Here is a 26,039-nt window from a genome sequence, read left to right as displayed (position 1 = left end):
CAGGAGCAGAGCTAGAGTGAATGTGAGGTATCGGGCAGAGGATGAAAACATGTGTACTGGCTGACTGGAGAAGGACATTGATCTTCTTTCTACAGTGCTGTGCATTCCTTCAGACAACAGAGATAGATTTACCAACCTCACACGGTAACATGGCCTCTACTGTTTGTACAGGGGTGATGGAAATCCTGTATTTACACTATTCTGCCTATCCACAACCCTGCCTGCAAAGCAGGGCAGCAAACATGGGTGTAATGGATGCTGTCTTCTGGCAGATATCTGCTGAGTGGTGAGTTGTTCTGGGGTCAATGCATGGTATAAGAGCTGGAATCATATATGAAGGGTATCATAAAATCTAGATAGGTAGTTAATGAGGCACATTTGGTAAGAAACAGTGCTAATCCCTCCGAAAAGCACAAAGCAGCTCACATTTAGCCGAATGAGAGCCTTCTATTATAGGACATTTGGGACATTAGGGCGAGAGCAAGATGCTAAGGTCAGGGAATATATTGGGGTAAACTCAGCAGGGAAAAGCATCAATAGAACTGAATGAGGGGGGTGTTTGGGCATCCGGACATCTGGAGTTGGGTCAGAAGGAAGGAAAAGGACATCCAAAGAGATTGTAAATAAACCAAGATTAATAGGGGTTGATTAAAAGGACAGAGGGATAGGAAGAGAAAATAAGACCTTTGAAATTAATGGGGTGCGGTAAGTGCCCTTGAAAGGGGAGAGATACAGGAGACAGGACCAAATGAACAGTTTATGACAATCACTTTTTCAACCTCGTCTTCCTTACATCAAAGACTCTGTGAAGGTGTAATGGGCGGTGGTGGGGCTAATCCATAAACAGTAACACAGGAGCATTCACACATTCTTGAGTGTGAATGTTAACAGGAAGGGGGATTAAAATATTATGCAGGGTGAATTTTTGCAGGGGTTAATGATGGGTAACGATGTACCATTTACCACATGGGCTATAGTTTGCAAATATCTTCCACGCGCCAGTTTCAAAAAACAAGCAAAACAAGCAAAACTGTCCTAGGTCACAAAGGACGGACCCACAATAGGTTTAGGGTTACAAGGGATTGGAGAGCAGTCACTCAGAACAGAAGCAGAATGATAAGGACCAAAAGTGTGGATAGATTCTTAAAGATTCAAACAGAGAGTATATATCTGTACAGATTAAGACATCCATGTCAGATACTGGTACCATTGAACCTAGCCACAGTCTTAGCACTGAAAAAACTGAGAAGACAAAGAAGTAGAAAAGCAGAAATCCAATAAGAATAGAATAAAAGAAATGAGACTCATGGAGCTTCAGATGTGGATGAGCAAGCAGTGCATGAATTGGGGAACCCAGCAGTCAGCATTATTGACCACTCGACTGAGAAAGGCTGTACAGAAGACATTCAGCTACTACTTGCTAAGTGAATGACAGGGCTGGAGATATCTACACATGACTAGGGACACTGTCATGTACATTTGCTGCCTCCTGCAGGCAGAACTACAGCTGTTTGGTTTGACAGGAAATGCAGGGCCAGTGATAATGAAGGTCACTGAACTTCTTCATCACTTGCAAAGCTCCTTTCGAAGCTCATCGGGAATGTGTGTAGCATCTTCAGTTGAAATTGCTCCAATTATAGCATAGCTTATAGAGTTTCTTCAGTTCACTATGGATCCAGACAGCCAAGATGCCAGAGCCACGGGATTTCTGTTTTGAAGTGTGAATCCTGGCACATGGGGGAGAGGCAGGAGCACTATGGTGCAAGTCTTGTAACATGAGTAAGTGCAATGATGTGACATGTGTTGATTGTGCATGAAACGTGTGATGGAGAAGCCTGGAAACCAAACTTGTGTGTGATAATCCTTGCAATGGCGAGCCTACAAAGTTAACTCGTACTCATAGGGGCATGAAGCATTGAGAAAGCAGTGGGACTTACCTTGGCAGGCATCTAGAAAGAGCTAATTAATTCTCCTCCAGCACTACAGCAAAGCATTCTCACCAGTCACACATCCACTAGAACAGACTGCCACAGCCACCTCCAACCAGGCTCCCTTGGTGAGTCAGGTCAGTCTCCTGTTTTCAATCCTTACTCAGAGGGATCTCCCTTTGATTGCACATTCCTCCAGCAGCGCCTTTGGAGAGGCATTACAGAAATGTGCTGCTGCTTCTTGCTGGTTCTGAAATATATCGAAAGGTAGATTGGGAGGACGACCAAAGTTTGCAGAATGCTATTGGGTTGCAGAGGACAAACAGCTGGACATTGGAATAAAGAAAATTCCAGCTCTGGGGTTGAAATTCCTGTCTGACAGCAGCTGAAATTTGATGTTTTATTCCATGTGTAAAATAATAAACTGAAAAGAATTTAATTGCGCTCGAAGATCCCGTCAATCCCTCAGCGGGCTTTCCTACCAAGTTTCAGCCTGTCTCCATATTTAGATTCCAAAAAGAAAAATATGCCTAGGTCTTTAAATATTGAGGTAAAAGCAAGGAACAATTCATATCAGTATAGAGTAACCATTCACTATGTGGTAGGAATTCTGTAAATAAGCTAAATCTTCAAGGTTTCAAGACTGACTCCAGAACCCTGAAAAGCAAACACTTATTCTTACTTTATTTATTAATTAGGATCTAAATGAATTCCAGTTGGGGTCATTGCCCCTGTGATGGATTTATAAGCCCTGGGATTTATAAACTCATTCCCCTCTCCTGTTGTGAAGTTGGATCTAAAAGCCTAGGTGAATATATACCAGGCAAAAGTTATCAGACCAAATGTAGAGCCATAGAGTCATACAGCATGGAAAACAGACCCATTGGTCCGACTCATTCATGCCGAATGAGTCCCATTTGCCTGCATTTGGCCCAAATCATTCCAAACCTTTCCTATCCATGCATCTATCCAAATGTCTTTTAAATGTTGTTAATATGCTTACCTCTTCCTCATCCTCTGGCAGCTCATTCTACATACGCACCATTTGCTGCTTGAAAAACATTGCCCCTCACATCCCTTTCAAATTATGCCGTCTAGTTTAGGAGTCCCCTACACTGAGGAAAAGATTTTGGCTATTCACCTTAGCTGTGCCACTCATGATTTTATAAACCTCCATAAAGATAAGATAATGTATGGCGGTGGACGCTAGGAAGTTGTTTCCGTTAGGCGGGGAGACTAGGACCTGTGGGCACAGCCTTAAAATTAGAAGGGGTAAATTTAAAACTGAAATGAGACAACATTTCTTCAGCCAGAGAGTGGTGGGCTTGTGGAATTAATTGCCACGGAGTGCAGTGGAGGCCAGGACGTTGGATGCCTTCAAGGCAGAGATCGACAAATTCTTGACCTCAGAAGGAATCAAGGGCTACGGGGAGAGTGCAGGGAAGTGGAGTTGAAATGCCCATCAGCCATGATTTAGATGGCGGATTGGACTTGATGGGCCAAATGGCCTTATTCCACTCCTATGTCTTATGGTCTTATAAAGTCACCCCTCAGACTCTGATGCTCCAGGGATTAAAGTTGCAGCCTATCAAGTCTCTCCTTGTAACTCAAAACGTCCCATCCCAGCTACATCCCTGTAAGTCTTTTCTGCACCCTTTCCAGTTTAACAACGATCTTCCTACAGCACAGTGACTAGAATTGGATGCCGTGTTCAAGACGTCACCTCACCAATGGCTAGTACAGTTGTAACATGACATCCCAACTCCAATACTCAATTCTCTGACTAATGAAGACAAACCTGCCTAAAACCTTCTTCACCAACCTGTCTATCAGCAAAGATCTATGTACCCTTACCCTTATTACTGGTAATGGCTTTTCTATTTTGCTATCATCCTGACTTCCAGCCCATATTCTACAATTTCCACTCTTAAATATTGCATCAATATCTCAACAAGCAATTATAGCCCACCCCATCCAATGAATAAATTCACTGCCGAGGAGTTATTGCTGTACTTCTGATATGATGTTGCTGGCTGCCATTTCATTTGCATTGGTTTTGCAGTTGTTGGAGATTACTATGAGAGACATGTCATGAAAACATGCAAACCAGGGTCTATGATCTTACTATGATTGCAGCACCATTTTAATTCAAAATCATTGAAATTCTGCCAAGAGCCTAGCATAGTAGAGAAAGCAGTTGGATTGCACTCTCAGATACAATCAAAGCACTATCCATTCATGGATCATTCACATATGCTAATGGTGGGCTAGATAGAAGAGTATTTGGCTTCCAAGAGGTTTTTTTTATAAATTGGAGACCTCACCATCAGAATGCTCTGACCGATTTTATTAACACTATTATCATATTTTTATGGGCGAAGAAGTGGAGGAAGAAAAGCATTACTAGCAGTCTCAGAAACCAGTTTAAGCAGTTGTTCATCCTATTAACTGAAGGACTGCTAGCAGAAGGCTCTACCCAGCACTGAGTGTGCCTAGAATAAGTGTTAATTTCTTATATCTACCTAAAGAGCAGTATAAATGGAAGCTGCAATTCTTTGATAGACATTTTTAATGGACATGGTAACCATTAAGGTTTAACGTAGATTTGTAGCTCGGGTTGTGGATGTTGTGGTTAGTTGGTTTGTTGTTCTGCAAATGTTTCATTACCCTGCTGGGTAACATCATCAGTATAGCCTCCAATGAAACGCTGTTGTGTTTTTTTCAAATAACAGGTGGGAAAGCACAACAGTGCTTCATCGGAGGCTGCACTGATGATACTACCCAGCAGGGTAATGAAACATCTGTGGAGCAACGTTCCAGTTTGGCGAGCCAGCCAACCTCAACATAGTTTCCATGTCTTGTCAGTGGTGTAAACATTAATAAACTTGTCTTCTTTTACCAATGATTTTTGTCATCATCCACCTTCTGCATTTCCTTGTTTGCAATGCTCATTAAACAAGACATTAATACCATGATTATCTGAGGATCAGTTCATTATTTTCCCCATCAACAGCCCAGTATTTGGCCCCACTGGCTGATAACCAGGACATGATTAAATGTACACACGTTGACAAGATATAACCAAAACACCAGGTAATTACTTCATGAACAGAACAGATTACTGTTGAATAAATGTTCAGCTTGATTCTAATCACAGAGTAGGATTATACAATTGTGTGCAAGATATCTAGTTAGTTATGACATTGAATCTCTTGTGCGCCACTCAAATACCCTCAGCAGTCAGCTCTTCCAAGTGCGTGACAGGTTGATGGTTGGTGCAAGGCTCATGACACCGTTCAGCAGCACCACCAGGGCTAGACGTTAACTGAAAGCATGCCTAATGTTATCCTGCATTTCCGAATCAAACCATCTCTCCTCAATTTGGGTAATCACACTGGAAGAAGTTATCCACACTGGATGAAGGCTGCACATTCTTGTGCATGACTTCTTACGTGTGGTTGGCAGCTAATGCTGACTTATGATTACTCACCGAAATTGAGATTCATATTGAGATTTATAAGCACTTGTTAATATTATTTATTGTAAGTTTGCGTTTTTGGTACTTGTGTTTGTAAGATGTAGGCTTCCGGTTTGTCTGAAGTTAATAATTAGCTTGTAAGTGTTTCTGTAGTCATGGTGATTACTTCTGAAGCAACCTTTGAAACATTGCTTTAGAATTAATAGATTTTGTGTTCATTAGCAAGGTTTTACGTGCAAGAAAGATAAAAGAGCTCCAATTCAGAAGATAGGGGGTTTTTGTTTTAGAGAAGCTTAAGCAAAACAGTCATAGCACAGACAGAGGTTTTTTGATTTTTAAAAATTTCTATTTTAAGTTTTGGACAGTTATGTGAAGTCTTTCAAGGAAGGGTGTTTGTATGGACCAGTGCTTCTGGTAAGGGAACGATATAGTGAAACTAGCTTGAGCAAAGAGTTAGTGGTAAATCTGGAGCAGAAGTATTGGGATAAATGTCGAAAGGCATTACTTGAAGCAGAATATATTTAAGCTCAGGTATAATAGCTCTAGAAAGAAGGTGCCTGCAGTTCCAGTCAATGAGCTCCAGCCACAAGTAACTTAAGCCTCTCGAAGTGTTAAGGGAAGGGACTTGAATCTGAGTGATATTTTAGGTTGCGATACAAGATGTGGTTTTGGATATTTTACCAAGGGTTGTTTTGGGTAATTTGGGATTAATAATGTTGTACCCTTAATGTATATTTAAAAGCCTTCAAATTTAAAATATAGGTATATAATCAGCTTATTTTGTTTTGTTTTTCTCAACTATTAATAAACTCCTGTTGTATTTTTAAAGCAAAATCTGCAGCATTGCTTGCTTATATTTTTGTAAGAGACCACTTTTTTAACAAAAAGTAACAGAACAGGATCTGTCAAGCCATGTTCAACCTTGGATCTGACTTGTACAATAACAACTTCAGCTGGTTCTTAATAACATTCTAAGATCTGTTATTCACACTGTGATGGGGTTAGTTATTCCTGAGTGCCATTCCTCACTGCAGAATATTATTACTCATTATTGGGGTACAGTTGTTTCCTTTGATATATGGCTACCCTTTGCAGGATCTGTGTATTATTCCAGGGTTTTGTAACTTGTACTAGGGTACAGTTACTGACTCTGCAGTATGGTTGCATATCTATGAGTACAGTTACTCATGTTGAAGTATGGTTATACGTACTGTGGAGATAGCATGAACTGCAGATGCTGGAGTCCGAGTCAATACAGTGTGGAGTAGGATGGGCACAGCAGGCCAGAGGAGCAGAAAATTCGATGTTTCAGGCTTACACCCTTCTTCAAGACTAGGGAGGGGGCAGGGAGCTGGGAAATAAATAGACAGAAGAGGGGTGGGGCTGGGGGATGGTAGGTGGGATGACGATAGATGAATGCAGGTAGGGTAGTGAGGATTGGTCAGTGGGATGGGTGGGGTGGATAGGTGGGAGAGAAGATGTACAGGTTGTGTCAGGTCAAGGTGGGGGAGATGACAGGAAGAGCTGGTCATGGGATGAGGCCAGGGGTGGGGACATTTTGGAGCTGGTAAAATCCACATTTAGGCCATTGGGCCATCGGCTTCCGAGGTGGATTATAGGTGTTGTCCCTCAAGTTTGCGGGTGGTGTCATTGTGACACTGGAGGAAACCCAGGATGGACATGTCATCGAGGGATTTGGAGGGGAATTTAAAATGGTTCGCGATTCAAAGTTGTTGTTGTTGGTCATGTACAGGGCACAGATGTTCTACAAAACACTTGGTCTCACCAAGGTAGAGGAGGCCACCTCAGGAGATATAGTGGACCAAGTTGGAGGATGTACAGGTGTACCCTGGTTGGATTTGGAAAGTTTCTCCAGGGCCTTGGATGATGGTGAGAGGGGAAGTGTAGAGGCAGGTGTGGCGCCTCCTGTGGTTGCAGGGAAAGGTACCAGTTGTGATGGGGTTGGCAGAGAGTGTGGAGCAGACGAGGGAGTTGTGGACTGAGCCATCCCTACAAAAGTCAGATAGGGATAGGGAAGGAAAAATCTCTTTTGTGATCAGTTCGGGTCACAGGTGGCAGAAGTGGCAGAAGATAATGCGTGAAATACTAGTGCCCCTTTCATCACAGTGAATGGCAGCACCACTCTGCATGAAATCTGCCTCTGCCTTCAAATGGCTTTAACTATTGAACCGTTCTTCAGTGGCCCCAAACAGTTTCAGGTAATCTATTGCAAATCTTGATAAAAGCCCCAACTGTGTTCATAGCCAGCATTGAATTTAGCAACCATTCGAATGCAGACTTGCTTTGGGGAGCTGTTTGTCTCTTGTATGTTACAATTGTACAAAGTACAGGCTCTTTCAGCACAAGCTCACTTAAAAGAAATAGGTTTGTTCATAAAATGATTGACCAGGTCACATGTTTTAGACACACTTTTAAAAGTAACCATGTTCAGAAGCACTTTTTCACAACGCAGTTGCAAGTGAATTTATCCTTGCAGGAAAGTTATGCAGGGCATTTGTATTATATCCTGTTGACCTATTCTGTCCTTCTTCTAAGTATGTTTAAAAACCATTTTAGAACTCATAAAAGATACACAACAGAATTGAGACAAGAAAATTTTGTGAGAGCGGTGGTTATCTTATGAGCATGACCTAAATGTTACTGGTTGTTATGGGAAAGTTGAAGGAATTTATTTTGGTTTAGGAAGTGAAGATAGATGTCTCATATTATTGAGGAAACCTTCGTTCAGCAAATAGTGATTAACTCTAGATCCGGTTGTCAAAGTAGAGAGTTGAAACCTTAGCATTGTTGTACAAGCAATGCTGCAGGTAAGAAAGGCTACATTACATTTTCATGGTTGATATAGCATCACGTTCTTCTTGACCATTTATTTTATGAATGCCCATAGCATTGTCATTTTAAATGGCATCACATAGATTAGCTTATTAACAGGCAGGCTACTCCAGCTGAACAGAAATCAAGGCATAAAAAAAATAATGCCACATTAAATTGATCTTTCTAAAAATGTAATTTTACCTAATTCTTTGCCTCATTAATTTTTAATATTTTGTGTAAACAGAATAGTTAATGAGAAACTAAGAACTGAGTGCTATATTTGCTTGTGATGCTGACTGCGAGTTACAAATAACAGTATCACATTTGGGGAATTCTACTATATTCCACAACCTATGAATTGTCTGATGAAGGGTCTAGGCCCGAAACGTCAGCTTTTGTGCTCCTGAGATGCTGCTTGGCCTGCTGTGTTCATCCAGCTCCACACTTTGTTATCTTGGATTCTCCAGCATCTGCAGTTCCCATTATCACTGATACAATTGTTTCAGAAGTGTCGGGTGGGTCTTTCCTTTGAGAAGTGGTGAGAATATTGGGAAACATTGGGCAAAATTAAAATACCAACACTGAGAGAAAAAATGGTGAGTTCTGAGTCTCATTGATGAGCGGTGACTATTATATTTCCTTGCCTTTGCAATTCATTATGAGTTAAGCCTGCAATATTTCTATGCAGTCCTTAATTCTCCACAGTAAATGACAGGGCCGCATCCTAATATGGAAGTCAGAGCTGTAATCTGGTGTTAACAACTCATTGCTTGTTTTTCTGTGCCGTCAATCAAATCTGCCTTCAAGACAAGAGCAATGCACGCTCCGTGGCACATTCTTCCCACCCTCATCCACAAAAATAAATTGCTTAACCACCAGCCTGGTTACATTATCATGGCTGGTTTTGAACAACTTACATACTATGTCACTGTCCCAGGACTTCACTTTGGAGCTCAGGGACACTTATGACTTGCCTGCATTTGCCACACAAGGACACAGCTGCAACCACACACAATGAGTCTTATGGTCATTAACTTACCCTTGGCGTTCACTCACTTTGTGCTTCCATCAAAGTTGCCAGCCTCTATAGCAAGTATTGCTCTTTTAGTGCAGAGGTTGAGACAGCCAGCTCATCGTAGTTGAGGGCATTGAAGAGCGCATGGACATGTTGCTGTATGGCAGTGCTCTACGTCAATGCCACCTATGCAACATGTTACTGCAGCTCAAAGGTGATGTCTCTACAGGACCCTGACTGACATACCCATCATCCTCAACCTGGCAGCACCTGATCTGCAGCATTGGCCACAGCCAACCCCCTGAACTAGATTCAGACAAGCCCTTGACTGACTGGCAGTATGCACTGGCTGACCGTAGCTACCCCTTGACCCCATGAAGGATTACTCTCCTTTGACTTTCAGACATGGCCATTTCTATCAGTCCAGGGGCTTGGCCAATTCATCTTGTAACAAGAGAGAGGGAATGATGGGCTACAAATTGAAGAACAGTTAATGGTTATGTGTGAGGAAGGGTGGTAAGATGTCTGTGTCCCCAGTGAGTGTGTAGGAAGCAAAGGGAGAAAGGATTGTAATATCAGAGGATGAGGTGAGTGAGAGCTGTTGTGTGGAACTACACACAATAGAAAAAGTTATAGCCCATGAGACTTTTTGAGATGAGTTTGCAAAGGCAATATTCAAGTGAGCTGTGTCTCTGTCATTGCAAGATACCGGAGAAAGATTAATGGCAATTAATGTTGTTGAGCACAGAAGATCTATAAACTTCTACCTGTACTGTTGTGGGTTGAGTTTCACGGCACTGATCCAGGCTACTATCTTAGTCTGGGATGCCTGAATTGGGTGGCATGGCCTCTTTTGATGGCTATCAGGAATAAACATTGCCCTCCTCACCACCACCCCATTAACCAGCACCTTTAGGTCCCTGCCTGAGGGCCTAGAAGCTAACTTGTCTTTCTGGGGCGTTTCCTTTGGGACAATGGGGATCACCATTGTGATGATTCTATGGCTTTAAGACATATACTTTGTCTCGGGTTTTGTTATGAAGAGAGGTTGAGACAGAGTTCCGAGTGGTCTGTTCTCAGCCAGTAAAGTAAATGGCTTCTGAGACCTTGGGTTCTTTCTTAAAATTGGAACAATAGAAGCAGCATGAAGGGCTGGGGTCAAACTCCTACAGAACTAGGATTTTAGTTTTGCTATCAGTAGCTGATGGGGTTTGGAAGCTGCTATTCATCTCTCCCTGCTATAGCAAAACGCTTGAGTTCTCTCTTTGTCTTTCTCCCAAGATTTTTCTCCTGGTGTTCTTTCTTTCTGGAGTGGAGAATTACATGTGAGACAATCTATTTTGATTGAATTTGCCTTTGCTAATAGTGTGTTTATGGGACGTTACTATATTGGAGCAGTTGCTATTTAGTCGTTTAACAACCTAATATTGAGTTAAGTTTTCTAATCAAGTTAAGTTATTCCAAATCTTTCTTTTGTTTTGTATTTTAAGTATAGTGTAAAAATAAAGTGTGTTTTTCTTCAAGCCTGGTAGTTTGACAATTGTATCACATCTGGAACAGAATGGCTTACACTTGACCACAAGACATAAGAGCAGAAATTAGGCCATTCGGCCCATTGAGACTGTTCCACCATTCAATCATGGCTGATAAGTTCCTCAACCTCATTCTCCTGCTTTCTCCCCATAACCTTTGATCCCCTTGATAGTCAAGAGCCTATCTATCTCAGTCTTAAATGTACTCAATGTCCTTGCTGTTAAAATTAAGAAAAAGTTGTGGGTCAAGGCTATCTTCTTAATATATTTAGAGGTGTTTTGGTCTTGTCCATAGCACTATAGTGTGAAAGGTAATTTGTGGCTTACAGCATCTAAAGTTGGTCACATTCGAGTTTATATATGACACCAGTGTCTTGAACATTGTGAAGTCCCAGCAGCAGTGATCATGTTCACCTGCCTTGCTACATGATTCCATGAGATGGCCTGCCCACAATGTATGATGTGCAGAATGGAAGACTACGTGAGAAAAGTTGATATGAACCATGACAGATCACCCACCATGAATCTATTCAAGCAAACACCTTGCCTAAGTAAGGATAAATTCAGCCTGTTGTGACTATTGTTGTATAGGTGAGCAATTTAGCCAAATTATCCTGACTGAGATCTGCCAAAGAACAAAAGAATAAACTGCTGAATAATTTTTTCTGGTGGTCTTTGTGAAAGAGGAGTATTGACCAGGAAATCAGAGGAACATTCCTTAACGCATCATGAGACGTTTTAGATTCACCTGAGGCATGCTCTGTCCTGTGTCTGGTTCTTGACTCATCTTAGATACTTGCTAAAGTGGAGAGCAGGAGTAAGAATGGAAGATATAGCTGCTAACAACTGCTTAAGTAATCGTGATGGCAAAAACATTTTCTAACAGTGAACAATTGGCCTGATTTTATGAAGTTCAAATTATTGCTATATTTCCGGAAGTCTTCTAGGATTATAGACAATAGACAGTAGACAATAGATGCAGGAGTAGGCCATTTGGCCCTTCGAGCCAGCACCACCATTCATTATGATCATGGCTGATCATCCACAATCAGTATCCTGTTCCTGCCTTATCCACATAACCCTAGGCCAAAGTCCAATGGACTTCATTTCTATCCATCTAATGACTAAAATAACAATTTCTTTGGAGAGTTGAATGAATGAGGATTCTCAGAGAGATCATCCTGGTAGCTCCCAAATCTTAGATAACAAGGTGTAGAACTGGATGAACACGGAAGGCCAAGCAGCATCAGAGGAGCAGGAAGGCTGACAGTTCGGGCCTAGACTCTTCTTCAGAAATGTCTAGACCCCAAATGTCAGCCTTTCTGCTCCTCTGATGTTGCTTGGCTTGCTGTGTTCATCCAGCTCTGCACCTTTTTATATCAGATTCTCCAGCATCTGCAGTTCCTACTGTTTTACTCCCAAATCTTATCATGTCACAGGCCTTCTTTGGATTTCAACGATCATTGCAATCAATGCTTTTCAGGATAGAGACAAACAACTTTCAAATTCATGTGAGGCTGGATGAACACAGCAGGCCAAGCAGCATCTCAGGAGCACAAAAGCTGACGTTTCGGGCCTAGACCCTTCATCAGAGAGGGGGATGGGGGGAGGGAACTGGAATAAATAGGGAGAGAGGGGGAGGCGGACCGAAGATGGAGAGTAAAGAAGATAGGTGGAGAGAGTATAGGTGGGGAGGTAGGGAGGGGATAGGTCAGTCCAGGGAAGACGGACAGGTCAAGGAGGTGGGATGAGGTTAGTAGGTAGCTGGGGGTGCGGCTTGGGGTGGGAGGAAGGGATGGGTGAGAGGAAGAACCGGTTAGGGAGGCAGAGACAGGTTGGACTGGTTTTGGGATGCAGTGGGTGGGGGGGAAGAGCTGGGCTGGTTGTGTGGTGCAGTGGGGGGAGGGGACGAACTGGGCTGGTTTAGGGATGCAGTAGGGGAAGGGGATATTTTGAAACTGGTGAAGTCCACATTGATACCATATGGCTGCAGGGTTCCCAGGCGGAATATGAGTTGCTGTTCCTGCAACCTTCGGGTGGCATCATTGTGGCAGTGCAGGAGGCCCATGATGGACATGTCATCAAGAGAATGGGAGGGGGAGTGGAAATGGTTTGCGACTGGGAGGTGCAGTTGTTTGTTGCGAACTGAGCGGAGGTGTTCTGCAAAGCGGTCCCCAAGCCTCCGCTTGGTTTCCCCAATGTAGAGGAAGCCGCACCGGGTACAGTGGATGCAGTATACCACATTGGCAGATGTGCAGGTGAACCTCTGCTTAACGTGGAATATCATCTTGGGGCCTGGGATGGGGGTGAGGGAGGAGGTGTGGGGACAAGTGTAGCATTTCCTGCGGTTGCAGGGGAAGGTGCCGGGTGTGGTGGGGTTGGAGGGCAGTGTGGAGCGAACAAGGGAGTCACGGAGAGAGTGGTCTCTCCGGAAAGCAGACAGGGGAGGGGATGGAAAAATGTCTTGGGTGGTGGGGTCGGATTGTAAATGGCGGAAGTGTCGGAGGATAATGCGTTGTATTCGGAGGTTGGTAGGGTGGTGTGTGAGAACGAGGGAGATCCTCTTGGGGCGGTTGTGGCGGGGGCGGGGTGTGAGGGATGTGTCGCGGGAAATGCGGGAGACGCGGTCAAGGGCGTTCTCAATCACCGTGGGGGGAAAGTTGCGGTCCTTAAAGAACTTGGACATCTGGGATGTGCGGGAGTGGAATGTCTTATCGTGGGAGCAGATGCGGCGGAGGCGGAGGAATTGGGAATAGGGGATGGAATTTTTGCAGGAGGTCCTCCCACCCACCCTCCTGCAAAAATTCCATCCCCTTTCCCAATTCCTCCGCCTCCGCCGCATCTGCTCCCACGATAAGACATTCCACTCCCGCACATCCCAGATGTCCAAGATCTTTAAGGACCGCAACATCCCCCCACGGTGATCGAGAACGCCCTTGACCGCGTCTCCCGCATTTCCCGCGACACATCCCTCACACCCCGCCCCCGCCACAATCGCCCCAAGAGGATCCCCCTCGTTCTCACACACCACCCTACCAACCTCCGGATACAACGCATTATCCTCCGACACTTCCGCCATTTACAATCCGACCCCACCACCCAAGACATTTTTCCATCCCCGCCCCTGTCTGCTTTCCGGAGAGACCACTCTCTCCGTGACTCCCTTGTTCGCTCCACACTGCCCTCCAACCCCACCACACCCGGCACCTTCCCCTGCAACCGCAGGAAATGCTACACTTGTCCCCACACCTCCTCCCTCACCCCCATCCCAGGCCCCAAGATGACATTCCACATTAAGCAGAGGTTCACCTGCACATCTGCCAATGTGGTGTACTGCATCCACTGTACCCGGTGCGGCTTCCTCTACATTGGGGAAACGAAGCGGAGGCTTGGGGACCGCTTTGCAGAACACCTCCGCTCAGTTCGCAACAAACAACTGCACCTCCCAGTCGCAAACCATTTCAACTCCCCCTCCCATTCTTTAGATGACATGTCCATCATGGGCCTCCTGCACTGCCACAATGATGCTACCTGAATGTTGCAGGAACAGCAACTCATATTCCGCCTGGGAACCCTGCAGCCATATGATATCAATGTGGACTTCACCAGTTTCAAAATCTCCCCTTCCCCTACTGCATCCCTAAACCAGCCCAGTTCATCCCCTCCCCCCACTGCACCACACAACCAGCCCAGCTCTTCCCCCCCACCCACTGCATCCCAAAACCAGTCCAACCTGTCTCTGCCTCCCTAACCGGTTCTTCCTCTCACCCATCCCTTCCTCCCACCCCAAGCCGCACCCCCAGCTACCTACTAACCTCATCCCACCTCCTTGACCTGTCCGTCTTCCCTGGACTGACCTATCCCCTCCCTACCTCCCCACCTACACTGTCTCCACCTATCTTCTTTACTCTCCATCTTCGGTCCGCCTCCCCCTCTCTCCCTATTTATTCCAGTTCCCTCCCCCCATCCCCCTCTCTGATGAAGGGTCTAGGCCCGAAATGTCAGCTTTTGTGCTCCTGAGATGCTGCTTGGCCTGCTGTGTTCATCCAGCCTCACAATTTATTATCTTGGAATCTCCAGCATCTGCAGTTCCCATTATCTCTGATACTATTTTAACCTCACTGCGAAGCCTCTTCCAGGGATGCCTAACCTGAAGAAGTTACCCTCCTCCCTCCGGACCAACCTCAGGGAATCTCTCTCCCATTGCAACTCTCTTGTAATCTCTTCGGCCTTGAAACTGCTTGACCATGTCCTGAAGCAAACCAGGTACCACAGCCACATCACCTTCCTCAGCACCTGCCGACGGAACCAGATCATCCCCAAGGGACTACAGTCCACATTTCAGCCTTCCCAATTTGGCCCCAACCGTGACCACCTCTACACCCAGAACATTCAGACCCTTCAGAAGCGGTTCTCCCTGCGAGTCCTGAAACAGACACTCGCAGCCATGCGCCGGCACCTCCAGGCACTGCAATCCAGCCTGCCCCAGCTCAGAGCCTCCCTCTCCCAGACCTGCAAAGGACCCCTGCTGTTTTTTATCCTCCGCAGGATCCACAGACTGAACACCCAGTTCCACTCAGCTTTACTGGACACCAAAAATCGTAAGTACAACCAACTCACTGGCCCCTGCCACCCACAAGAGGATTCCTGCGCCTCCCAAATCCCGAGTCTGTCCCTGCCCCTCCCCCACCATGCACCCGCCGCCATTGACCATGAGGACACGGCCGGAGACCCCACTGATGACGTCACATCCGCCTCCGCCGGCAACAGAACTTCCGGAACCGCTGCTGCAGTCACCACCTCCACGTCCAGGTACTACAGCCCACACACCACCCTCACCGCAGCTGCTGCCGCCCACCCCGATCCTCCAACCGCCGACGCAACCCCGCCCACGGTCGACGCCGACGCAACCCCGCCCATGGTCGACGCCGACGGAACCCCGCCCACGGCCGGCGAAACCCCGCCCACGGCCGACGCCGACGGAACCCCGCCCACGGCCGACGGAACCCCGCCCACGGCCGACGACCTCATCGCTCCGCCCACAACCTCCACAGCCTGCAACCCCAGAGGAGACAGCCACACTGAGCCCTGCCGCATCTTCACCATCCCCCCAGACCTCCCACTGACTGAGGACGAACGGTCAGTCCTTAGCAAGGGGCTCACCTTTGTCCCCCTACAACCACACATCAACGAATACCAGTCACGGTCGGACATAGAGCAGTTTTTCCGCCGTCTTCGCCTCCATGCCTACTTCTTCAACCGGGAACCCAACCCTCCTTCCACTGACCCCTTCACCTGCTTCCAACACAAGTCCTCCTCCTGGACACCACCCCCAGGCCTTCCCTCGACCTCTTCATCTCCAACTGCCGTCGAGACATTAACCGCCTCAACCTCTCCACCCCTCTCACCCACTCCAACATCTCCCCCGCAGAACGGGCAGCCCTCCGCTCCCTCCGCTCCAACCCCAACCTCACCATCAAACCCGCAGACAAGGGTGGCGCAGTGGTAGTAGGGCGCACTGACCTCTACATCGCCGAGGCCAGACGCCAACTCTCCGACACAACCCCCTACCGCCTCCTCGATCATGACCCCACACCCGAGCACCAAACCATCATCTCCAACACCATTCACGACCTCATCACCTCAGGGGACCTCCCACCCACAGCCTCCAACCTCATTGTTCCCCAACCCCGCACGGCCCGTTTCTATCTCCTTCCCAAAATCCACAAACCTGACTGCCCTGGTCGACCCATCATCTCAGCCTGCTCCTGCCCCACCGAACTCATCTCCACCTATCTGGACTCCATTTTCTCCCCTTTGGTCCAGGAACTCCCCACCTACGTCCGTGACACCACCCACGCCCTCCACCTCCTCCAGGACCTCCAATTCCCTGGCCCCCAACACCTCATATTCACCATGGACGTCCAGTCCCTGTACACCTGCATTCCGCATGGAGATGGCCTCAAGGCCCTCCGCTTCTTCCTGTCCCGCAGGCCCGACCAGGCCCCCTCCACCGACACTCTCATCCGCCTAGCTGAACTCGTCCTCACACTCAACAACTTCTCTTTTGACTCCTCCCACTTCCTACAGACTAAGGGGGTGGCCATGGGCACCCGCATGGGCCCCAGCTATGCCTGCCTCTTTGTAGGTTACGTGGAACAGTCCCTCTTCCGCACCTACACAGGCCCCAAACCCCACCTCTTCCTCCGGTACATTGATGACTGTATCGGCGCCGCCTCTTGCTCCCCAGAGGAGCTCGAACAGTTCATCCACTTCACCAACACCTTCCACCCCAACGTTCAGTTCACCTGGGCCATCTCCAGCGCATCCCTCACCTTCCTGGACCTCTCAGTCTCCATCTCAGGCAACCAGCTTGTAACTGATGTCCATTTCAAGCCCACCGACTCCCACAGCTACCTAGAATACACCTCCTCCCACCCACCCTCCTGCAAAAATTCCATCCCCTATTCCCAAATCCTCCGCCTCCGCCGCATCTGCTCCCACGATAAGACATTCCACTCCCGCACATCCCAGATGTCCAAGTTCTTTAAGGACCGCAACTTTCTCCCCACGGTGATCGAGAACGCCCTTGACTGCGTCTCCCGCATTTCCCGCGCCACAACCGCCCCAAGAGGATCCCCCTCGTTCTCACACACCACCCTACCAACCTCCGGATACAACGCATTATCCTCCGACACTTCCGCCATTTACAATCCGACCCCACCACCCAAGACATTTTTCCATCCCCTCCCCTGTCTGCTTTCCGGAGAGACCACTCTCTCCGTGACTCCCTTGTTCGCTCCACACTGCCCTCCAACCCCACCACACCCGGCACCTTCCCCTGCAACCGCAGGAAATGCTACACTTGTCCCCACACCTCCTCCCTCACCCCCATCCCAGGCCCCAAGATGACATTCCACGTTAAGCAGAGGTTCACCTGCACATCTGCCAATGTGGTATACTGCATCCACTGTACCCGGTGCGGCTTCCTCTACATTGGGGAAACCAAGCGGAGGCTTGGGGACCGCTTTGCAGAACACCTCCGCTCAGTTCGCAACAAACTACTGCACCTCCCAGTCGCAAACCATTTCCACTCCCCCTCCCATTCTCTTGATGACATGTCCATCATGGGCCTCCTGCACTGCCACAATGATGCCACCCGAAGGTTGCAGGAACAGCAACTCATATTCCGCCTGGGAACCCTGCAGCCATATGGTATCAATGTGGACTTCACCAGTTTCAAAATATCCCCTTCCCCTACTGCATCCCTAAACCAGCCCAGTTCGTCCCCTCCCCCCACTGCACCACACAACCAGCCCAGCTCTTCCCCCCCACCCACTGCATCCCAAAACCAGTCCAACCTGTCTCTGCCTCCCTAACCGGTTCTTCCTCTCACCCATCCCTTCCTCCCACCCCAAGCCGCACCCCCAGCTACCTACTAACCTCATCCCACCTCCTTGACCTGTCCGTCTTCCCTGGACTGACCTATCCCCTCCCTACCTCCCCACCTATACTCTCTCCACCTATCTTCTTTACTCTCCATCTTCGGTCCGCCTCCCCCTCTCTCCCTATTTATTCCAGTTCCCTCCCCCCATCCCCCTCTCTGATGAAGGGTCTAGGCCCGAAATGTCAGCTTTTGTGCTCCTGAGATGCTGCTTGGCCTGCTGTGTTCATCCAGCCTCACATTTTATTATCTTGGAATCTCCAGCATCTGCAGTTCCCATTATCTCTCAACTTTCAAATTCAGCCTGCTTTTCCGTCTTGTCAAACCTCTTCCAGCACATTGACTGTCATTTAAACAAGTATCAAGAACACTTGGAATGGAAGTACTTTACTTTTGAGTTTGCAGTCTCAGTTACCTACCTGTGCAATCAAACTGCTTAGCAAATATTTGTTAGTTCCAGAGGGCGAGATTGAGAATAGCCATAAGTAAACAAGTATTATGGGCCAGACCAAACCCCCTCAAAATATTCAGAAGATAGTCGAGAACCAAGCATTTTCTTATTTTAAAAGTAAGTGTAAGGCATTGTGTTCAGGGTGCAATTTGACTGCTCAAGCCATCAGATTTGAAGCAAAATGCACTTGGTTCTGATACTACAGTCAAAATACAACAGAAGAAAGAAGAAATTGGAACAACTTAACTCTATTAGAAAACTTAACAGAAAATTTGATTATTGGATTAAAGAATAACTGTTCCAATACAGTAACATCTCAGAATGCATCCTTAACAAAGGTATATTCAGAAAACAGGCTGTCTCATATGTAACTCCAGCAGCGGGAGGAGAAAAAAAATGAAGAGAAAATTCTGAGAGTGCAGCAGGGAGAAATGTACTGCAACTTCTATCCAGCTTCAAGACCCAGCTACTGCTACTACTGAAAGTTGAAACTAAAAATCCTAGTTCTGTGGGAGCTTGTCACACCCATTCAGGCTGCTGGTATTGTTCCTACTCCGAAAGAAAAGCCTTGCAATCTGTTTATTTTAAGGATTTTCGGTAGACAGCGTTCCATCTCTGTCTTAAAACCTCTCTTCAAAAAAAAATAGACTTGCTGCTTGCTTCAGATGGCATACATGTTGGACACTGGCACCAATGTCTTGGGCACCTTCATTCAGGGAATCCTGGGACAGTAAGTCAAGGGCAGTCTCTGATACCAGGCCCTCCTTGGTGATTGTTGAAAACCTACTCTCTATAAAGGAATAAGCAGTTGAATGATGTGCAGTACAGCTGTTTGTCTTCACTCTTTCTGAACTATTGCGCACTGTTTACCTCTTGCAATGAGAGGAGGGCAGGTATGACAGGAGGTAAAAGTAGGTGGCACAGCTATTACTGTTAGCGCGGGTGGAAGGTGTCCTGGACAAAAGCTGAGGTCATACAGGGTTAGAAATGTATGGGTTTGGGATGGCTGACAGCAAGTGGGGAATATGTGGAATGCAATAGTGAGAGTGGTAGAGCCTGTGTCTCTGTGGAAGGTAGTAGCAAGCGTGAGGTATCCTCCAGACAATTGGTAGACTAAGTGTAGCATGGGCCTTGAAGCCACTCATGAGATTCAAGCTTATTTCTAGATTTACTTCTAAGTTTTTTCTGGTTATTACATGAACAATAAATACGTGGAGGGATATGGTCTAAGGACAGGTAGGTAGGACTAGTTTATAGGGTTTTGGAGTAGATCTGTAGCTCGGGTTGCATTTCTTTACCCTGCTTGGTAACAGCCTCAGTATAGCCTTGGGTGGCTCTGTGGCTCAGTGGTTAGCACTACAGTCTCACAGCTCCAGGGACCCACGTTCAATTCTACCCTCAGGCAATTACGTTTGCAGAGTTTGCACATTCTCCCTGTGTCCACATGGGTTTCTCTCAGGTACTCCAGTTTCCTCGCACAGTCCAAAGATGTGCAGGCTAGGTGGATTGGCCATGCTAAATTGCTCGTAGTGTTCAGGGGTGTGTGGGTTATAGGGGGATGGATCTGGGTGGGATGCTCCAAGGGGCAGTGTGGACTTGTTGGGTCAAAGGGCCTGTTTCCACCCTGTAGAGAATCTAAATTAAATAAAATCCTTTTACTCACTCTATAATCGACAAACAACAATTTCTCTAACTCTAACAATGAACAAATTAACAGAACTACTAACAAACCAAATTATTCCCCCTTAACTACTAACTATTACCAAATAAAACCAAATTCTAATTGCATGCTATTTCAATAAATGTAAGCCCCACTTGAATAAACCAAATTTAAAAAAAACTTAGAGTTTTGTCTCTCAAAACTACAGCCAGGATATGTCTTCTGGAATGCGCTATGCCTTCTCTGCTGATTCGCAGTCTGGAATGCCTTTCTCTGTTGAATTCTTATGTTTGGAATTCAGTGAGAGCCAGTGATTTTCTTTGTAGAGCTGCTGGTTGTTAGCTCCGATTGATGGCGGGTGCTCTCCCACCAATTTTCAAATGCCCTCTTCTTCAATACCCTTGATGATCTATTAATTTCTTACAATAGGATTGGTCCTAGGTTGTCAAAACCATAAGATTTAAATTTAAATGGGTTTTGGTATCTAGGGCCTGGTTTAAATTAATGGGCTAATTTGAAAGTCTGCAGTCTTGGTTAAAATGCTGCTTTGCCTGTTAGCAGTACTGACGTTTGATACAATATATCAATTTCAAAAACTCTTTGTGCATCTGCTGCTGTCTGCAGACTTTTCTTTAAGCTCCAAGCCTAAAAGAAACATATTTTAAAGAGACCGCACACTCTTCCCTCTATCATTTTACAAGCAACAAATACTCTACAAAAATTTGCTGCAGGTGAAAGAAAAAACGTAGAGGCATACAGGTTATGTTGCACAGGGTGTGTGATGGGCAAGATCAACATTATCAAGATCAGCATTATTTGCAGTTAGAGAGTCCATTGACCAGTCTAATAATGCTAGGCAAGAAGCTGTTCCTGAACCTGCTGGTGCATGTGTTCAAGTTTCTGTATCTTCTGCGTGTTGGAAGAGGTTGCAGGAGAGCATTATCGGGGTGCGATGGGTCTTCGATGATGTCAGCAGCCTTTCCGCAGCAATGAGCTGTGTAAATGGAGTCCATGAGTGGAGAGTCAACTTCTGTGATGGTCTGGCTGTGCACACAACCTTCTGTAGTTTCTTACTGGGCAGAGCAGTTGCCATACCAGGCCGTTATGCACCCAGACATTATGATTTCAAAGGTGCATCTATAAAAGTTGGTGAGGGTCATTATGGACATGCCAAATTTCCTGAATCACCTAAGGAAGAAGAGGTGTTGTTGTGCCTTCTTGACCACCACATCCACATAGGAAGTCCAGGACAGATGTTTTAACCTGGGTGATAACCTCAGCAGATGTCTGGCATGGTCTGGTGTTGTGGCCTTTAATGTTGGTCCAGATACAAAGGGAGGTCTTGTGTCTGCACTTTTCTGCTGTGTCCAGATAAATGTTGGAAATGTGTAGGGGAATCCTAGATTAGGAATCCTTGAGCAGGTGCACAATCAGTTTTTTAAAAATAGGACAGATGCGATGGAGTACAGTCGATTGGCTAATATCTGTTAAGTGGTGTGTGCATGATAAGGTAGGGTCGTGCATTCCATATCCTAACTGCTCACTAAATGAAAATATTTTTCCGCACTCCACACTTACTTTTGTTGCAGATTACTTTAAAGCTATTAATTCATTTCTAAGGCAAAAAAAACTAATCAAAACTGTATTTTCACCCAAGTACATATTAAACCAAATTGACGAATAAAAGAAATAATGTACAAAGAAAAAATAAGAAAAATTGAAGGTAATGATTTTTTTGGATGCCTCACAATGACATTATGTTTTAATTGTATAAATTGATTAAATCTAAGAATTCTAAATTGAAGAATTCAATTCTTGTCAAACTAAGACATCCTCAGTCTGCTGTTGTGCAAAGAGCATTGTGCATAATTTGGATAAGCAACAGTACTCGCTGAAGGATGCACTGACATCTGCAATACCTTTGCAGATTTAATGCCAGGGAAGTGGGCTTTTTTTTTGGTTTCTTTATGCATGGCAAGATCTAGGCATTGCTTGCTAGGTGACATGAAGATTGATGACTTTATAGTGCATACCTCAAAATGCGTCTTGATAGTAAGTCAGTGACATACCACATTCCATTTCTGTCTCCATGGAAATCAGACCTATTTGTGGCAATGTAATTATTCATTCACTTACACAATTCACATATCTGGACCTTTTAATTCCATGTATATTGTCTCTTAATTTCCATGCAGTGAACTTTCAATAACCTCTGTGTGAACAATGAAATTACAATTGACAGAATTATCTATTGGAGCACTGTTTAACAGTTTCAGGCTACAATAAATAGAAATATATTAAATTTTACAGATTCTACAAAATGTGCTTATTTACAAATATTCTGGCCTGGACCTTATGTCACTCAACTGCTGTCTTAGTAAAAATACTGCTTTGCCTGGAAACAGTACAGCCTTTTGATACAATACTTCAATTTCAAGAATTGGCTGGGCATCTGCTACTGCCTGCACACTTTTTTTTAAATTCCTAAGCTGAAACAAAATCATCTTTTAAAGAGACCATACGCTCTTTTCCCTATCATTTTATAAACATCAAATACTCTACCTAACTTTGCAACAGGTGAGGAAGAAAAACTTAGAGGCATACAGGTTACATTGCACAGCCATGCAACAGGCTAGATCAACATTATCAAGATCAGCATTATTTGAAGTTAGAGAGTCCATTCATCAGTCCAATAGCGGCAGGAAAAAAAATTATTTGGCATAGTCAGAAGCTAGCTTGAAATTACATTGTGTACCAGTTTTATGCCTTTATAGTCACGAGATTGTATGAAATCTTAATGAGATCATAGATTCATAAATCCATAAAGTCACAGATTCATACAGTGCAGAAAAGGCCCTATGGCCGATCAAGTTTGAACTGACATAACTACTACTGGAAGTGTGCTCATCCCAAATTGCTGCTGAGTGAAAAAACATTTTTCCAAAATCCCCTCTGAGTCTCCTGCCCCTTTCCTTAAAACTATGTTCTCATGATTCACTCCCCAATCAAGGCTGCCCTCTATTCAGTCAGTCCAAACCCCTCACAATCTTATGCATATCAGTCATGAACCCCCTTAGTCTTTTCTGCTCTAAATAAAGCAATCAAAGCCTATCTAATCTCTCCTTATAGTTCAATTACTCCATCCCAGGCAACATCCTACAGAACCTCCTCTGTATCCTTTGGTCTTATAACTCTGTGCCATGTTGAAGAAAGCAAGTCTCCCATATGCCTTCTTAACTATCATATCCACTTGCTATGCTGACTTCAGGGATCTGTGAATATTTGCCCCAAAATTACTCTGTTCCTCTAAGCTACCCAGTGTGTCTTGCCATTCATTCAATACTCCCTCATCCTATTTCTTCTTCCGAAGTGCATCACTTCACACTTATCAGTTATAAATACTGTCACTATCATTAACCACTCTACCAATCTTGGTGTCATCTGTAAATTTGCTTAACATTGCTCCCAAATTTTCTATTATATCATTAAAACAGTCAGGGTGCCAGTACTGATCCTTGTACTACACCACCAGGTGCCACCCTCCAGTCACTCAAACACTTTTCTACCATTGCCCTTTGTGTCCTATTACTAAGCAAGTTTCTGATCCATCTCTCCAAGTTTCCCTCAATTCCATGTATTTTAATGAGCTCAATCAATCTCCCATGTGGGACCTTGTCAAAAGCTTGACTAAAGTCAGCATAAACTACATCAACTGAACTTCCCTCATCCACACGCTTGATCATATTTTCAAAAAAATTCCAACTAATTTGTTAGACATGACCTCCATCCGACAAAGCCATGCTGACTATCCCTAAGTAACTCATGTTTTTCCAAGTGGGTATTAATCACACCTTCCAAATTTTCTCCAGTTGTTTCCCAACCACTAACATAAGGCCCACTGGTCTGTAATTTCCAAGTTCATCTCCACATCCCTTATTAAAAATAGGAACCACATTAGTCATCTTCTAGTCCTCAGGCACGTCCCTTGTGGCCATAGAAGAATTAAATATTTGTGTCAGAGCCCCTGCAATTTCCTGCTTTGCCTCCCACAGCAGCCTGGGATACAATTCATCTGTCCAGGGGGCTTATCAGTTTTTAAGCTCAACAGAGCCTATAGTACCTACCCATTTCCTATGTCAAACCATGCAAGTTCCTCACAGTCTCTTTTCCTGAATTCTGTACCTACATTCACCTTTTCCAGAGTGAAGACTGAAGAAAAGTATTCATTCAATACCCTTCCAATATCCTGCATCTTCACACACAGGTTGCTGCCTTGATCTCTAATGGAATCTACTCTTTCACTGGTTACCCTCTTCCCTTTAATTGCTGAAGAATGGCAGATGTTGTTTAATTTGGATAAAGGCGAGGTATTGTGCTTTGGTAAAACAAACAAAGGCAAGACTTATGCAATTAAAAGTAGGACCTAGGGTAGCATTGTAGAACAGACAGACCCTAAGGGTTCAGATATTTAATTCTTTGAAGTTTGCACCATATATAGATAGGGTGATTAAGAAGGTATTTAGCATGCTTGCCTCATTGCTCAGACCTTTAAGTATAGGAGTTGTGAAATTATGTTGAAGTTGTATAGGACATTGGTCAGGGCTGTTCTGGAGTATTGTGTCTAGCTCTGATCTCTCTAATAAATCATTAAACTGGAGGGGGTTCAGAAGAGATTTACCAGGATGTTACCGGGAATGGAGGGTTTGAGTTAGGAGAGATAATAAGAACTGCCGATGCTGGAGACAGAAATAACAGTGTGAGGCTGGAGGAGCACAGCAGGCCAGACAGTATTAGCTGATCAGGAAAGTTAATGTTTTGGATCTGGACCCTTTTTCAGAAATGAAACTTTCAGAAAAGTTAAGAGAGTTGGATAGGCGGAGAAATTTTTCACTGGAGCTCAGGAGGTTGGTGTGACCTTACAGAGGCTTATAACAAAATGAGGAGTGTAGATAAGGTGAAAGTCAGGAATCTTTCCCCTGGGGTCGGTGATTTCAAGACAAGAAGGCATATTTTAAGATGAGAGGAGGAAGATTCTAACAACATACAGCAGGCAATGTTGTTATACGCTTGGAATGAACTTCCAGAGGAAGTGATGGATTTGGGTACAGTTACAAGTTTAAATGGCATTTAGATAAGTATATGAGTAAGAAACGTTTGCAGGGATATGGGCCAAGCGCAGGCAGGTGGGACTAGTTTAGTTTGGGGTCATAGTCAGCATGAACTGGTTGGAATGAAGTGTCTGTTTCTGTGCTGTATGAAACCATGACTCCATGATTCTATGACGGTAATGTATTTATAAAATATCTTATAATTCCCCCTAATGTTGTTTGTAAGTCCTTTTTGATGCCCACTTTCTGCTCTTCCAATTGCTTTCTTAAGTTGTCTCTTACGTTTCCTGTATTCCTCTAGGGCTGCGGCTGAATTGCTCCCTTTGAACTTGCTCAATGCTTTACTCTTCTTCCTTATCCAGTCCTGAATTGTCCTTGACATCCACGGTTCTCCCAACTCATTGTTACCTACATTTCCCCCTAAAAATACACATTAGACCTGTATTCTCCACAGCTCCATTTTGAATATCCCCCATTGCTCTGCTGTAGACTTACCTGCAAGAAACTGTACCCAGTTCACTGTGGCCAGATCCAACACTATTTTCATCAAATCTGGCTTCCCTCAATCCAAATCTGTACCTTGTAGGT

The sequence above is a fragment of the Stegostoma tigrinum genome, chromosome 3 (genome assembly GCF_030684315.1).
Source record: "Stegostoma tigrinum isolate sSteTig4 chromosome 3, sSteTig4.hap1, whole genome shotgun sequence".
In the NCBI taxonomy this organism is placed as follows: domain Eukaryota; kingdom Metazoa; phylum Chordata; class Chondrichthyes; order Orectolobiformes; family Stegostomatidae; genus Stegostoma; species Stegostoma tigrinum.
Note: the sequence above shows the minus strand (reverse complement) of the source record.